Below are 14239 nucleotides of genomic sequence, written 5' to 3'. Positions count from 1 at the left end.
GTAAAGAAAGGAAGCAGAAGAGAGAAAAATATAAAAGGAAAAAAACGCTAACATGCCCTGTCTCACACGTTCTGAGGAAAGCTGCCCCCTTTGGACCATGCTTGGGATTGGGAAATAGGAGTTCCTCCATCTGGCACTACGGAAATGTCCAGAAATCTACAAGGATGACACCAAATAACAATCTAAGCAATAGTGGAGAGGCTGCCTTAAATGACCTTCTCTGATAATGAGATTGATGACTACCTTGTATGCCATCCTAGAGCCTTCATCCAGTAGCTGGTGGAAGCAAAAGCAGACACCCACAGCTAAACACTGAGCCATATTCCTGGAATTCAGTTGCAGAGAGGGAGGAGTGATGAGTGAAGGAGTCAAGACCAGACTGGAGAAACCCACAGAAACAGCTGACCTGAACAAGAGGGAGCTCATGAACCCCAGACTGATAGCTGGGAAACCAACATAGGACTGATCCAGACCCCCAAATAGTGGGTGTCAGTTTGGAGGTCTAGGCAATCTGTGGGGTCTCTGGTAGTAGATCAGTATTTATTCCTAGTACACAAATGGACTTTGAGAGCCCACTCCACATAGAGGATCCTCTCTCAGCCTAGACACATGGGGGAGGGCCTAGGCCGGGACCCAAATGATATGACAGACTTTGAAGATCCCCCATAGAAGGTCTCACCCTCCCTGGAGAGCAGAAAGGGGATGGGATAGGAGGTCAGTGGAGGGCAGGGGAAAAGGGGAGGGAGAGGGAACTGGGATTGACATGCAAAACAAGCTTGTTTCAAATTTAAATAAAAATACATAAAAAAAGAAACAGGAGTTTCTCCTCTGTCCCTCCCTACTCTACATACTACTGTGGGCTACAGCACTGCTTTCCCACAACACCTACACATTGTTTCAGCCCACATTCAAACCCTGCTTGCTCGTTCTTGCCTTTAAGAGTGGAAAGTCTACAAGAAGGGAAGGGGCTTAGGGACCAAAAAACCCTCTCCCTTAGTGGGCAACAGCACTTACCATCAAGTAAGCAGGGAAGAAAAAATTCTGTTCTGCAGCTAAAGACTCTAAAGCATTGTAGCTTCTGCTTCTCTCTGTCTCCTTCTGTCTGTCTCTCCCCTTCCTTTTGGCCCTTTCCCCCTGAGGTTCCAGTTCTGCTTATATACTCCAAAAGTCTCAGGAATATGAATGAAAACGGAAATGATGACTGACCTGTCTTCTCCCTGGGAGCATTACATTCCTCAAGCTTATCAACTAACTCCTTCATGATTACCCTATCCTTTCAACTCAAAGCCCAATTAGGACCACTCTCCTTCCAGGCCTTCCCGCTTCTCTGCTAAAAGTATTCTCCAATAATTGCCACTATATATCTATAAGTACATTATGTGTATATGCATATATGTATATATAAATACTCCTTGTATGTTATATGTATGTATGTAAATGAGAATGAGCATGACCACCCCTAGGTACGGTTGAGGAGAAGGGTTTTAGTGTAGATATGAGAGAGAGAAATCCAGAAGCATCTGGATAAGTCTATATTGAACACAGCCAGCAAACTGAACAGGGCCATGGAGAGGAAGCAGCAGGGGGCGGGGAGTGTTAAGTGAGGGAGAGGAGAGAGAACAGAGGATAAGAAGGCCAAGAGTCAAGAGGCCAAGAGTCGAGACACCTAGGGAGTGTGTAGCAAAGCCCAGCCCCTAGGTAGGAAAGGTTTAGGGTAGGGGACCTGGTGACAGGGGCTGGAAGGAGCCATGGGTACTTACTAAGACTTGTCCCAGGGTTCTTTGTTTGTTTTGAGACCTAACAGTATGTATTCCGAACTATTTGATATTAACAAACCAATGAAGGAGAGCAAGGAGGGTTATGTGGAAGGCCTTGGAGGGCAGGAAGGGAAAGATGAGATGATACAATCATATTATAATCACAAACATAAAAAATAATTTAAGACTACAAAAGTTGCCTTCCTTGACATTCAAAATTCAGAGTATTTTTTATGTTTATTTTAGACAGTTTCTCTGTAGCTTTGGAACCTGTCCTGGAACTAACTCCCTGTAGACCAGACTGGCCTCGAACTCACAGAGTGCTGGGATTAAAGGCATGTGACACCACCACCGTAAAGTGTTTCTTTATAGTAAATAGGATGTGTTCATCAAACCCCTCACCTCAAGCCCCAGGATCTATGAGGAAGAGGAGCCCAAAAGACTGTAAGAGCCTGAGATGGTGGATTACTCCAAGCAAACAGTGTCCTCTAGACACAACAGTGCTGATGCGTTTATTACAGAGACTGTGGCAGCCCACACAAGACCTGCAGAGGTTCAAGCCAGATGGTTCCAGTACTGAGAAGGGAAAGTGTATGCAAAGTCCTACCTCTAACCAAGAAACTCTTTTCATTTGATACCTTCTGGGAAAGAGAAAATCATTTTTTTCCAATGCGTTTTCAATGGTATATCAACTACACGCCAGGGTAGACCCCATCTCTAGAGTAGCTGACCAATATAAAACATGGTTTCTTTGGGGGGGGTTGTTTTTTGAGCTTTATGTTTTGGTATTTTTTGCCTAGTTGATTATTTTTTGTTTTGATTTTAGTGTCAGGGATTTTGTTTTTGCTTTTGCTTTTGAGACAAAGAGGGAGGGAACATAGAGTTGAGTGGGTATGGAGGTGGGGAGGATCCAGGAGTTCATTTGGGGGAGGGAAAAACATGATCAAAATATATTATGTGGAATAAAATTAAAACAAAGTGTATTTCCTAGCAGTAGGCAATTCAACTATGATACCTGGCAGTAGTGGCTCACACCTTTGATCCCAGGGCTTAGGAGGCAGAGGCAGGCAGATCTCTGTGAGTTCGAGATCAGCCTGGTTTACAAAGTGAGTTCCAGAACAGCCATGGCTGTTATACAGAGAGATCCTATCTCAAAAACAAAACAAAACAAAAAACCAACAACAAAAAACAAAAAAATACACTGGGAGCTTAGAACTAGAAAAATTTATTCTGAGTTAAACCTGCCTCAATGGAATAGAACCTCAGAAGACATTTCATCTAAAATTATTGCTAGACTTAGTGGCTTTCAACTGAATTCTTGGCATAGGCTTTACCTCCACTCTGATTACTTAAGTTTGTCTGCTCTATTTTGAGAACTTAATTGAAAGTCTATTCAGTCATTTGACTGAATATTTTTGAAGAAAGATAGTGTCCTGAGAACCGATTTAAGTATCACAATAAAAACAGCGTAGCAACTTCTATAAAGTACATGCCTATAAATTCCCGCTAACCCAGCAATTGGAATTTGAGGAGCAGAGGAAAGAGGATTAGTGGTTTGTAACAAGGACAGTGAGATGGCTCAGGGGGGTAAAGGAACTTGCTGCCAAGCCTGACAACCTAAATTTGATCTCCAAAATTCACGTGGTGGATGGAGCAAACCAAGCTGTCTTGTGACTTCCACTCCACACTTGCACCATGGGGCGCTCTCTCTCTCTTGAAGAGGAACAATTCAAGTAGAATTTCATGAAAGATGATTCCAGGAAAAGAGACTAGCATGGGTAAAATTCAGAAAATAGGAACATGGATGTGTATTGAGGGACTACCAATGGCGTACTATAGTTAGCACATATGGTGGATAAGGTCAGAGTAATAAAGTAATACTGAGAAGGGACCCATACTGAAAAGGACCTATTATGACTTGTATTCCTGAAGTGGGATTCAGGCTACTCTGACTGGTGAGTAAAGTCAGGTAAGTAAGGTCCTAATGTGTGATGCCAGGAGGAATAATCAGTCTGCACGAGAATAATTTCCAGTGATGGAGAACGCAGCCTGACTTCTGAAGCAGATATGGATTCCTGTATCTGGACTAGTGACTTGTCACTGGAGTTCAGTGACAGCCTTCATAATATATAGAGTTTGTGGCCATCTTGGACTATGTGAGATCCTGTTTCAACTCCTTCCTCCCAAAACAATAGAATCTGAAGTGAAAGCACACTTATAAAAACAGAACTATTCTTACTGGGTGAGGGCATCACCAGCTGTGCTATAATGTAGGTGCCAAACTGAAATGACTTTGCGGAAAGATATCCATGAGACTACTGAAAAGAAAACTTCTGGCTAACAGTCAGTGATGTTTGGAGATTCCTAACTTAGTTACAAAAGCTAAATAATCTGACATAATTTTGGAGTGCAGAGGAATGTCACAGACCTTTACTATGCAAAAGAGCATAAGGCCAGTACATTTTTAGAAAAAGATGCAGAGTAAAGCAGAGACACTGAAACCTACAACCTGGACACTATCAGTAAGTGAAAATATCACGGACCACTCAGCCTCCAGCACAGCCTGACCAGAAACTGTCCACTAGAATACAGAATCATGATAAATATTAATAACGTTCCTTGTATTAAACCACTAGATGCACAAATAAAGTCCCTAATAACAATTGATGGGGGAAGTTACTAAAGTATGGATGGCATCTTTATCAATGTTTGTGAGGTACCCAACAGAGAGAAACAAACCTCAATGAGAAAAGCTACTTTATTGAGGATATGATGGATTTGTCTCATGTCAACTTAGACACTTTGAAACTACATTTCCCATATCTCCATCCTTTGCATGGTTCCTGGTTTGCTGTAATCAGGAGACAGTCTGCATCTTGGTTCAGAGGACAGAGTATAACAGTTCAGATGGATGGAGTGGGTTATAAGGTATTGCTTGATGACCCACCTGGTTTGTAAGTGGCATAAACTCGGATGGCAGCACTTCCATATTATGTCAGATGTTGTGTCAGATGGTGATATAGTAGCATATATCAGGTATTTAATCGGGCACACTGTGTAATTCCATGAACAATGTTCACACAACATTCTGAATCATGAACGTTCTGGACCCGTCATATGCTCAATGTAGCATGAACATAAACATGCTTCATAGATGTGTAAGTGAACTTCATAAAACAAAGGCAGCATTACCATTGCAGTGTGTAATTATAGAATCTTTGGGACCCCACATCTGCTCACGAGGAAGTTAAGAAACAACCTCACCAAAATCAATTTCACTGGAGTGGAGGTACACACTTTTAATCCTAGCACTTGGGAGGTGGATATTGAAAGATCAGTAATTTAAGATCATCTTCAGATACATATGGAGTTGGAGAACAGCCCTGGCAACATGAGACATTGTCTCAAAAAAAAAGGACTGGTAAAATTGCCCAGCGAGTAAAGTTATGTGCTGTCAACTGTAACTACCTAAATTCAATTCTGAGGTCCTACATGGTAGAAAGAGAACCAGCACCCACAGTTTGTCTTCTGACCTCCATACATGGCCACACATATCATGTATACTCCTCCACATGTTGTAAGTGATAAGTAAATGTAAAAACCAAACCAAAACAAAATGGAAACATTGGGATTGACATGTAAAACAAGCTATTTAAAATAAAAAAGAAATATAATATGAAAAAAGTCAATTTATATAGCATATCGATATAGTCAGTCATTTCAAGCCATCAAATGTGTCCTTAAGCTATGATGGCTCTTTCTGGAATATTCTACTACTTAATGTGATATAAACAATGTCCATGCCAAAGCAGATTTATTGTATGAATAATTGTTTGCATTACACATTGAAGATGTACTTCTCACAATCACAGCTACTTGGGAAAACTGAAAGCTCTTTTGGTCTACTGAGTAAGTCCAAGGACAGCTTGTGCGACCTAATGAGACCCCATTTCAAAAAAAAAGTAAAAATAAAGAGGGCTAGGTCTGGATGTGATGGTGCATGCATTTAATCTCAGAACATGGGAGACAGAGCCAAATATATCTCTGAGTTCAAGGCCAGCCTGTTTTACATAGTGAGTTCCAGAAAAGCCAGGGATACATAATCAATAGACACTGTGTCAAAGGGGGAGGGGGACACTAAAGACTTAGTTCTGATAGAGTACATGCTTAGCATGTGGGAATCTCTGGGTTCAGTCCCAAACCACAGAAAACAAACAAAAATCAAAGATGTGCCATTCACACTGCAATCTCTGCAATGAATCATTATCGACTCATATATTTTTGGACTTTTTTTTCTTCTAGGACATAATTGAGACAGAGTCTCACTATGTAATCTAGTCTGGCCTCAAACTTTAAATCCTCTTAAATAAACTGCACAGGACTACACGGGTGCAACCACACCTGACCTCATGGGAAAATTTTGCACAGGGTATAATGTAGCACAGCTGGCGTCAAACTCACTGTGTCGCTGATCCTTGTGTCTCTATCTCCGGGATTCTGGGATTACAAGTGTTCACCACCACACCTGGCTTACATTGTTTGCTTGTTTGTCTGTCTGTTTTGAGACAGAGTTGAACTTTGTACCTCAGCCTGGCCTGGAAGTCACTAGTACCTTTGAGGAGCCTTGAAACATCAAACTTGCATTTATCTTTCTGCCTCTACCTCCTTAGTGTCAGGGTTTCCAGGCAAGTACCATCATGCCTAGACCCATGTAGGCATTTCGTTTATTTGCTTATTTTTGAGACAATATTTTATTAGGTAACCCTACTTAGTCTGGAACTTGATATATAGATCATGCTGGCCTAGAACTCACGGAGATCCAATGTCTCTGATACCCTTGTGCAGGATTTAAAGGAATGCATCACCACAACCTGCCCTCCATGTACTTTTTGGGTGCTACCCTGTATGGTTTATGTGATGCTGAAAATCAAAACCAGTGCATGCTAGGCAAGCACTCTGTCAAGTGAGTAACATTGTGAATCTATTTCTTTTGAATTCATAATCTACTGGGTATCACTTACATCACTGTCTGCACCATAGATATTTATGACATTCTCATATGTACAATGTAGAAGTATGTTTTCACTATATGAAAGTGTATTTCAAACAGAGGTTTCACTGGATATCATATTATGTGATAATGTGTCTGATAGCCACATTAAAATAGATTTATGAGCCAGTGAGAAGAGTCTGCTGGTAAAGACAAGCCTGATAACACATAGAAAGAATCTATTCAGATAAATTATCCTCTTGCATCTACACATGCATGTGCATACATATCATGTGCATATAAATATAAGTATAAATAAATAAGTGTAGTAATAATAAAGCATATAAATAAATGGAATTTAAAAATAGAACTAACTAGTGGCACATGCCTTTAATTCCAGCACTCAGCAGGCATAGGCAGGTGGATCTCTGTGAGTTCAAGGCCAGTTTGTTCTACATAGTGAGTTCCAAGCTAGTCGGGGACACACGGTAAGACCCTGTTTCTAAAACTCAACAAGTAAAAATAAAATAGATTTATAACTTGTATAATTGAATGGCTTATGTCAGTAATGAGGAAAGGAAACATATCCTAGTTAATGCCATGGCTCATTCTATAACTATATGTTCATTTGGAAGGTAAGTCATTTTATATAAAAGTAGGAGTTTTTCTGGGCATGGTGACACACAATCATAATCTCAATACCTGAAAGGTAAAGGCAAGAATATCAGAAATTGGAGGCCATTCTCAACTACATAGCAAGTTTATGGCTAGCCTGGTCTACATGAGACTCTGTCTCAAAAAAATTCAGAGAAAAGGGAAATGTACACATATTCCATGTGTAATTTAAAGTAGTGCACACTCAAGTTCCTTTCTTGGAACCAACGAGATGGCTCAGTGGGTAAAGGAAGTTTGCTATGCAAGTCAGGGTAACTAAATTCAATCCCAACCTATATGTAAAGGCAGAAGGGGAGAACTGAATCCACAAAGTTGTTTTCTGATTTCCACACTTTTGCTAGGAACACTTGTGTTATAGCATGCATAACAGCAACAATAATAGTAATATATAAGAGCATTTAAGGCATCCCACTCTTATGGCAGTCAAATGCTACAAGTATTTTAAACTATTTATATGATATATGGGAAGGCTAATGAATACCATGAAAACTGTATTTCACCCAAGTGACATTAATGTCACTATATACTCAACGAAGATAATTCACCTCACATTCTAAGCTGTGACTCTTGCTCTTCCTATGACCAGTGCAGACAAGGGTGATGACTACATGGCAGTATTTTCATTTCATGTGCAAATAGGTATAGCCTGTAAACTAAAATGAGCAATTTGCCTCACAATATGCCCCTGACATCTTTCTGTTGTCTCCTCATATTCTATATATAAGTAGACATAATATAAACATAGGTCTGTGGATTGTAGCTTGATTATCATTTACTTAACAGCTAATATCCACTTAAAAGTGAATATATACCATATGTGTCATTCTGGGTCTGAGTTACCACAGTCAGAAACTTTTTCTAGCTCCTTCTATTTGCCTAAAAATTTCATAATGTCGTTTTTTAACCACCGAGTAATACTCCATTATGTAAATGTACCACATTTTTCTTATCCATTCTTCAGTTGAGGGACATCTAGGTTGTTTCCAGTTTCTACCTATTATGAATAAAGGGGCAATGAGCATGATTGAGCATGTGTCATTGTGGTAGAATGGAGCATCCTTTGGGTATATGCTCAATAGTGGTGTAACTGGGTCTTGAAGTAGATCAATTCCCTGTTTTCTAAGGAACCACCATACTGATTTCCAAAGTGACTATACAAGTTTTCACTCCCACCAGCAATGGAGGAGTGTTCCCTTTGCTCTACATCCTCACCAGCATAAGCTGTCATTTGTTCATTGATCTTAGTCATTCTGATGGATATAAGATGAAATCTCAAAGTAGTTCCGGTTTGCATTTCTCTGATGGCTAAGGACGCTGAACATTTCTTTAAGTGTTTCTCAACCATTTGAGCTTCTGCTATTGAGAATCCTCTGTTTTGATATGTACCCCAATCTTAGTTGGATAATTTGACTTTTTAATATATAGTTTCTTGAGTTCTTTATATATTTTGGATATTAGGCATCTATTAGATATAGAATTGGCAAAAAGTACTCCCATTCCATAGGCTGCCTATTTGACTGACAGTATGCTTTCATTTACAGAAAATTTTCAGTTCCATTAGGTCCTATTTACTAATTGTTGACCTTAGTGCCTACATTATTGGTGTTCTGTTCAGGAAGCTATCTCCTGTGCCAATGTGTTCAATGTCGTTCCACACTTTCTCTTCTATCAGATCAGTATATCTGATTTTATGTTGAGGTCTTTGATCCACAACCTGAGTTTTGTGCAGGGTCATAAATATGGGTCTATTTGCATTCTTCTACATGCAGACATTAAGTTTGATGACCACCATTTCTTGAAGATGCTTCCTTTTTTTCCATTGTGCATTCCTAGCTTCCTTATCAAAAATCAGTTATCCATGAGTATGTGATTTTTATGTCTGGGTCTTCAATTTGATTCCATTGTTCAATGTGCCTGTCTTTATGCCAATACCATGCAGCTTTTTAAATTACTATAGCTCTGTAGTAAAGCTTGAAATCAGGGATGGTGATCCATCCAAAAGTTATTATTTTTCAAGGTTGTTTTATCTATCCTGAGTGTTTTGTTTTTTCATGTGAAATTGAGAATTGTCCTTTCAAAGTCTATAAATATTATGTTGGAACTTTGATGGGGATTTTATTAAATGTGTAGATTGATTTTGGTAGAATGACCATTTTTGCTGTGTTAATTGTACCAATCCATGAGCATGAGAGAGCTTTCCATCTTCTTCAATTTCTTTCCTAATGGTTTTACCATACAATTTATTAAATCCCCTTTCCTTTTCACCTGTAGTGGTATCCTTCTGTTAAAGACTCACTTACTTTCTGTTTTATATGTATGTATGAATAGGAATAGCATTCAAGCTTGGTGTTTGTAGAGGCCAGAAGAGGGTCATGCCTAGCTGCTGCTGCCTAGCATCACCAGAGAGGATAGGGCTTCCCATCACTATCCCAGCAAATGATTACAAAGTGAAAGACAGAATAGTCAGAAATACATAGAAAAATGCTGTTTCAAAAACATTAAGATCCAGCATGGATGAAGGAATAGCACATGAACCCGTATCCTTAGCCAGAGAGCTACTAAGAGTTAATGGCTGCAAGTGGAGTGAGGGTCAGTTTTCTTTAGGGGTGAAATACCCAATAGGTAGACCATGTTCCAGTGTAGGGCCCTGTATCCACATGTATATGGACAACACTAATTGTGTTCAGTGGGTTATTTCTTTAAAAAGAACATACTGCGAGAGGGATATGGGAGTGGGATTCATGAAGTGTTAGAGAGGTAGATTGGGGGTATGAATGCAAACCAAATACGTCGTATGCATGTATAAAATTTCCAAAGAATAAAGAAATTGTATTGTACTAAAAACAACATTTACTAGTTGTTGACTTTAGTGACTGCAACTATTTGTGTTCTGTTCAGAAAGTTGTCTCCTATGTCAATGCTTGATTCAAGGCTGTTCCCCACTTTCACTTCTATCAGGTCAGTGTGTCTGGTTTTATGTTGAGGTATTTGATCCACTTGTATCAAAACAACAAAACAGTAAAAGAGGCTAGAAAGATAAGTCATTAACTAAGAGCATTTGCTGCTCTTTCAGAAGGACCTGAGTACAATTCCCAGCATCCATGTCCGGAGGCCCACAACGACTTCTAACTCCAGCTTTCAGGGATCTGGTGACCTCTTCTGGCATCTGTGGGCACCTGCACACATGACACTCACTCACAAAAATATATATACATACACATAAATAGAAATAAATCTTTTCAAAAACATTCTAAAATGGTACATGTATAAGGTGATTTGATGCATTGATTTTTTTGTTTTATTTTTAATTAGCATTTTATTTTATGTGTATGGGTGTATGTCTGTGCACCTTGTGTGTGCTTGTTGCCTGAAGATGCCAAAAAAGGGAACTGAATCTAGATACACCACCATGCTGGTGCTGGGAAGTAAACCTGGGTGATGTGGAAGAGCAGTCAGTGCTCTTAATCACCAAGACATCTTTCTAGACCATATTTCTTTGTTTTTGAGGCAGAATCTTTTTTAAATATAATTTTCAATTTAAATTAGAAACATGCTTGCTTCACATGTCAATCCCAGCTCCCTCTCCCTCCCCTCCTCCGTTATCTCTCTACCAGCCCCCAGCCTCCCAAACAATACCAACACTGTTCCCCAGGGAGGGTGAGGCCCTCAAGTCTGTCATTTCATCCAGGGCAGGGCCTAGGCCCTCCCCCATGTGTCCAGGCTGAGAGAGCATCCATACATGTGGAATGGACACCCAAAGTCCATTTGAATGCCAGGGATAAATACTGGTCTATCTACTACCCAAGGCCCCAGAGATTGCAGAGGCCTCTTCACTGACACCCAAATTTAAAGAGTTTGAATCAGTCCCATGCTGACCTCTCAGAAATCAGTCTGAGGTTCAAGAGCTCCCCCTTGCCAGGTCAGCTGTTTCTGGGGGTTTCACCAGCATGGTCTTGACCCCTTGGCTCACCAGTCCTCCCTCTCTGTCACTGGATTCCAGGAGTTCAGTTCAGTGTTTAGCTGTGGGTATCTGTCTCTGCTTCCATCAGTCGCTGCATGAAGGTTTGGCAGTGGGATTGTAGGCTGACACTCCCCTGATCCATGTCTAAAATCCATATATGAGTGAGCACATGACCATGTTTCTCTTTTTGTGACTGGGTTACCTCTCTCAGGATGGTTTCTTCTAGTGCCATCCATTTGCCTGTAAATTTCAAGAGTCCATTGTTTTTTTTTCCTGCTGAGTAGTACTCTATTGTGTAAATGTATGACATTTTCTCTATCCACTCTTTAGTTATGGGGCATCTAGGTTGCTTCTAGGATTTGGCTATTACAAATGATGCTGCTATGAACATAGTGGAACAGATGTCCTTGTTGTATGAATGTACATCTTCTGGGTATATGCCTAAGAGTAGAATTGCTGGATCTTGTAATAGACTTAGTCCCATTTTCCTGAGGAAACTCCATACTGATATCCAAAGTGGCTGTACAAGTTGGCACTCCCACCAGCAGCGAAAGAGTGTTCCCCTTTCTCCACATCCTCTGCAGCATAAACTGTCATTGGTGTTTTTTTTAGTCATTTTGACAGGAGTGAGATGATATCTCACAGTTGTTTTGATTTGCATTTCCCGGATGGCTAAGCATGTTGAGCACTTTCTCAAGTGTCTCGCAGCCATTGTATACTCCTCTATTGAGAATTCTCTATCTAGATCTGTACCCCTATTTTTAATTGGATCCTTTGGTGTCTTGAAGACTAGCTTCTTGAAGTCTTTGTAAATTTTGGAGATCAGCCCTCTGTCAGTTACAGGGTTAGTGATTACCTTTTCCTACTCTGTGGGCTGCTTTTTTTGTCTTGCTGACTGTATCCTTTGCCTTACAGAAGCTTGTCAGTGTCAGGAGGTCCCATGTATTAATTGTTGATCTCAGTGTCTGTGCTACTGGTGTTATGTTCAGGAAGTGGTCTCCTGTACCAATTCTTTCAAGGGTACCTCCCACTTTCTCTTCTAAGAGGTTCAGTGTGGCTGGATTTATGTTGAGATTTTTGATCCATTTGGACTTAAGTTTTGTGCATAGTGATAGACATGGATCTATCTGCAGTCTTCTACATGCCAATATCCAGTGATGCCAGCACCATTTGTTGAAGATGCTTTTTTCCCATTGTATAATTTTAGCTTCTTTGCCAAAGATTAGGTGTTTGCATATGGGTTAATATCAGGGTGTTCAATTCGGTTCCATTGGTCTTCCTGTCTAATTTTGTGCCAATACCAAGCTGTTTTCAAGACTATAGCTCTATAATAGAGCTTGAAGTCAGGGATGCTGATGTGAGGCAGAATCTTACAGTGTAGTGCATGCTGGCCTAGATCTCCCTGTGTAGCCTAAATTAACTTCAAACTTGCTTTTGCTGCAATCCTCCTGCATCAGCCCCCTGAGGATGGGATTACAGAAAGCACCACAAATGGCTTTGTTCTTTCTCCTTTCATTCTTCCAACCTCAATCTTTCCCTCTCTCCCTGCCCCCTCTCTTTCTTCTGTGTGCACCAGTGAAGTGGGTATGGCAGTTATGACACAGCTCCAGTATGGAACTTTGAGGACAACTTGCCAGAGTCAATTCTCTCACTCCAACATGAGGGTAATGTCAGGTCCAAAGGGAACTCAGGACAGATGGCTAACTGTGGTACCTATCACATACCAAAGCATGTGCTGGCTTCCAGCCTATCTCAGCATCACAAATACCTATTACAGAGTCTATGCTGCTATCCTGGCTCCTCTCAGCTCTTCTCACCCCTCTGCTCCCCTAAATTTCTCCAGCTCATGGTCTTCCCTTCCCCCAGCTTCTTCTTCCTATATAACCCTACCATTTCAGCCATGTGCCCCCTTTGCTTTCTTGGTCTTCTCTTGATCCCCTTCCCCTCTCAACCTCCTCATTCACTATCTGCTCTCCTATCATGGCCTGGTTCAGTCTTGTCTAGTCTACTTTCTCTCCCTGCTCAGGACTCTTCCGGATGCTTCTGGCTCCACCCTCCCTCCTATCTACAATAAAACCTCCCCTCAAGCATACCTTGGAGATATCATGCCATCATTTACACATTTGGTGCCCAAAACTCCTACCTACTTTATATGGGTACCAGGGATTGAACTTTGATCATCAGGACTGGAAACATGACTTTATTCACTTTAGCTCAGTTTTTGTATAACTATCCAGATGGACGAACCCGTCGTGGTATAGAATTAGAGTCTGCTGCTTGGGAGTGCACGTCTTGCATTTCATCCATGAACCACTGGGTAAAGATATAGGCCAGTAGCAGACTCTCAGCAAATAGTGACTTCCTGTTTGACACATTTCTTCTTCATGTAATATATTTTTCAGCACGTTTAAAGCTGAGCTACATCAGAAACTGGAAGACAGTCTCCCAAATGTTAGGTTCTCAAGGAAATGGATCACGACAGTATGATTGTGGTATGAGGAAACAGACCCCGTTGGATAAGAAGGGGAAATCATGTGTAGCTTTGGGCATGTAAATACAAGGAAAGAAAGCTGGGAAACACATCATTATTGTGTCATTTTCAAGGCAATATAAAAAGCCTCTTTCAAGTGCTAGGAGCACCTTATGTAATGTGAGTGTGGATGTTTGGTTGAGAGGACAATGAAACAAATAGGAAGCTATTCATGACTTTCTTCTAGCAGACTGCTAAGGACATTTTGTCACCATTGCCTTATCTTCCCATTCTACATACTAATAGGAAAGACAGAGAGCGATGTTTGAAACTACACAAAATAGAAGTCCAATATCCATGTGTACTGTCTATGTTATTTAAATATG

The sequence above is a fragment of the Mesocricetus auratus genome, unplaced genomic scaffold (assembly GCF_017639785.1).
Source record: "Mesocricetus auratus isolate SY011 unplaced genomic scaffold, BCM_Maur_2.0 Super-Scaffold_100003, whole genome shotgun sequence".
In the NCBI taxonomy this organism is placed as follows: Eukaryota; Metazoa; Chordata; class Mammalia; order Rodentia; family Cricetidae; genus Mesocricetus; species Mesocricetus auratus.
Note: the sequence above shows the minus strand (reverse complement) of the source record.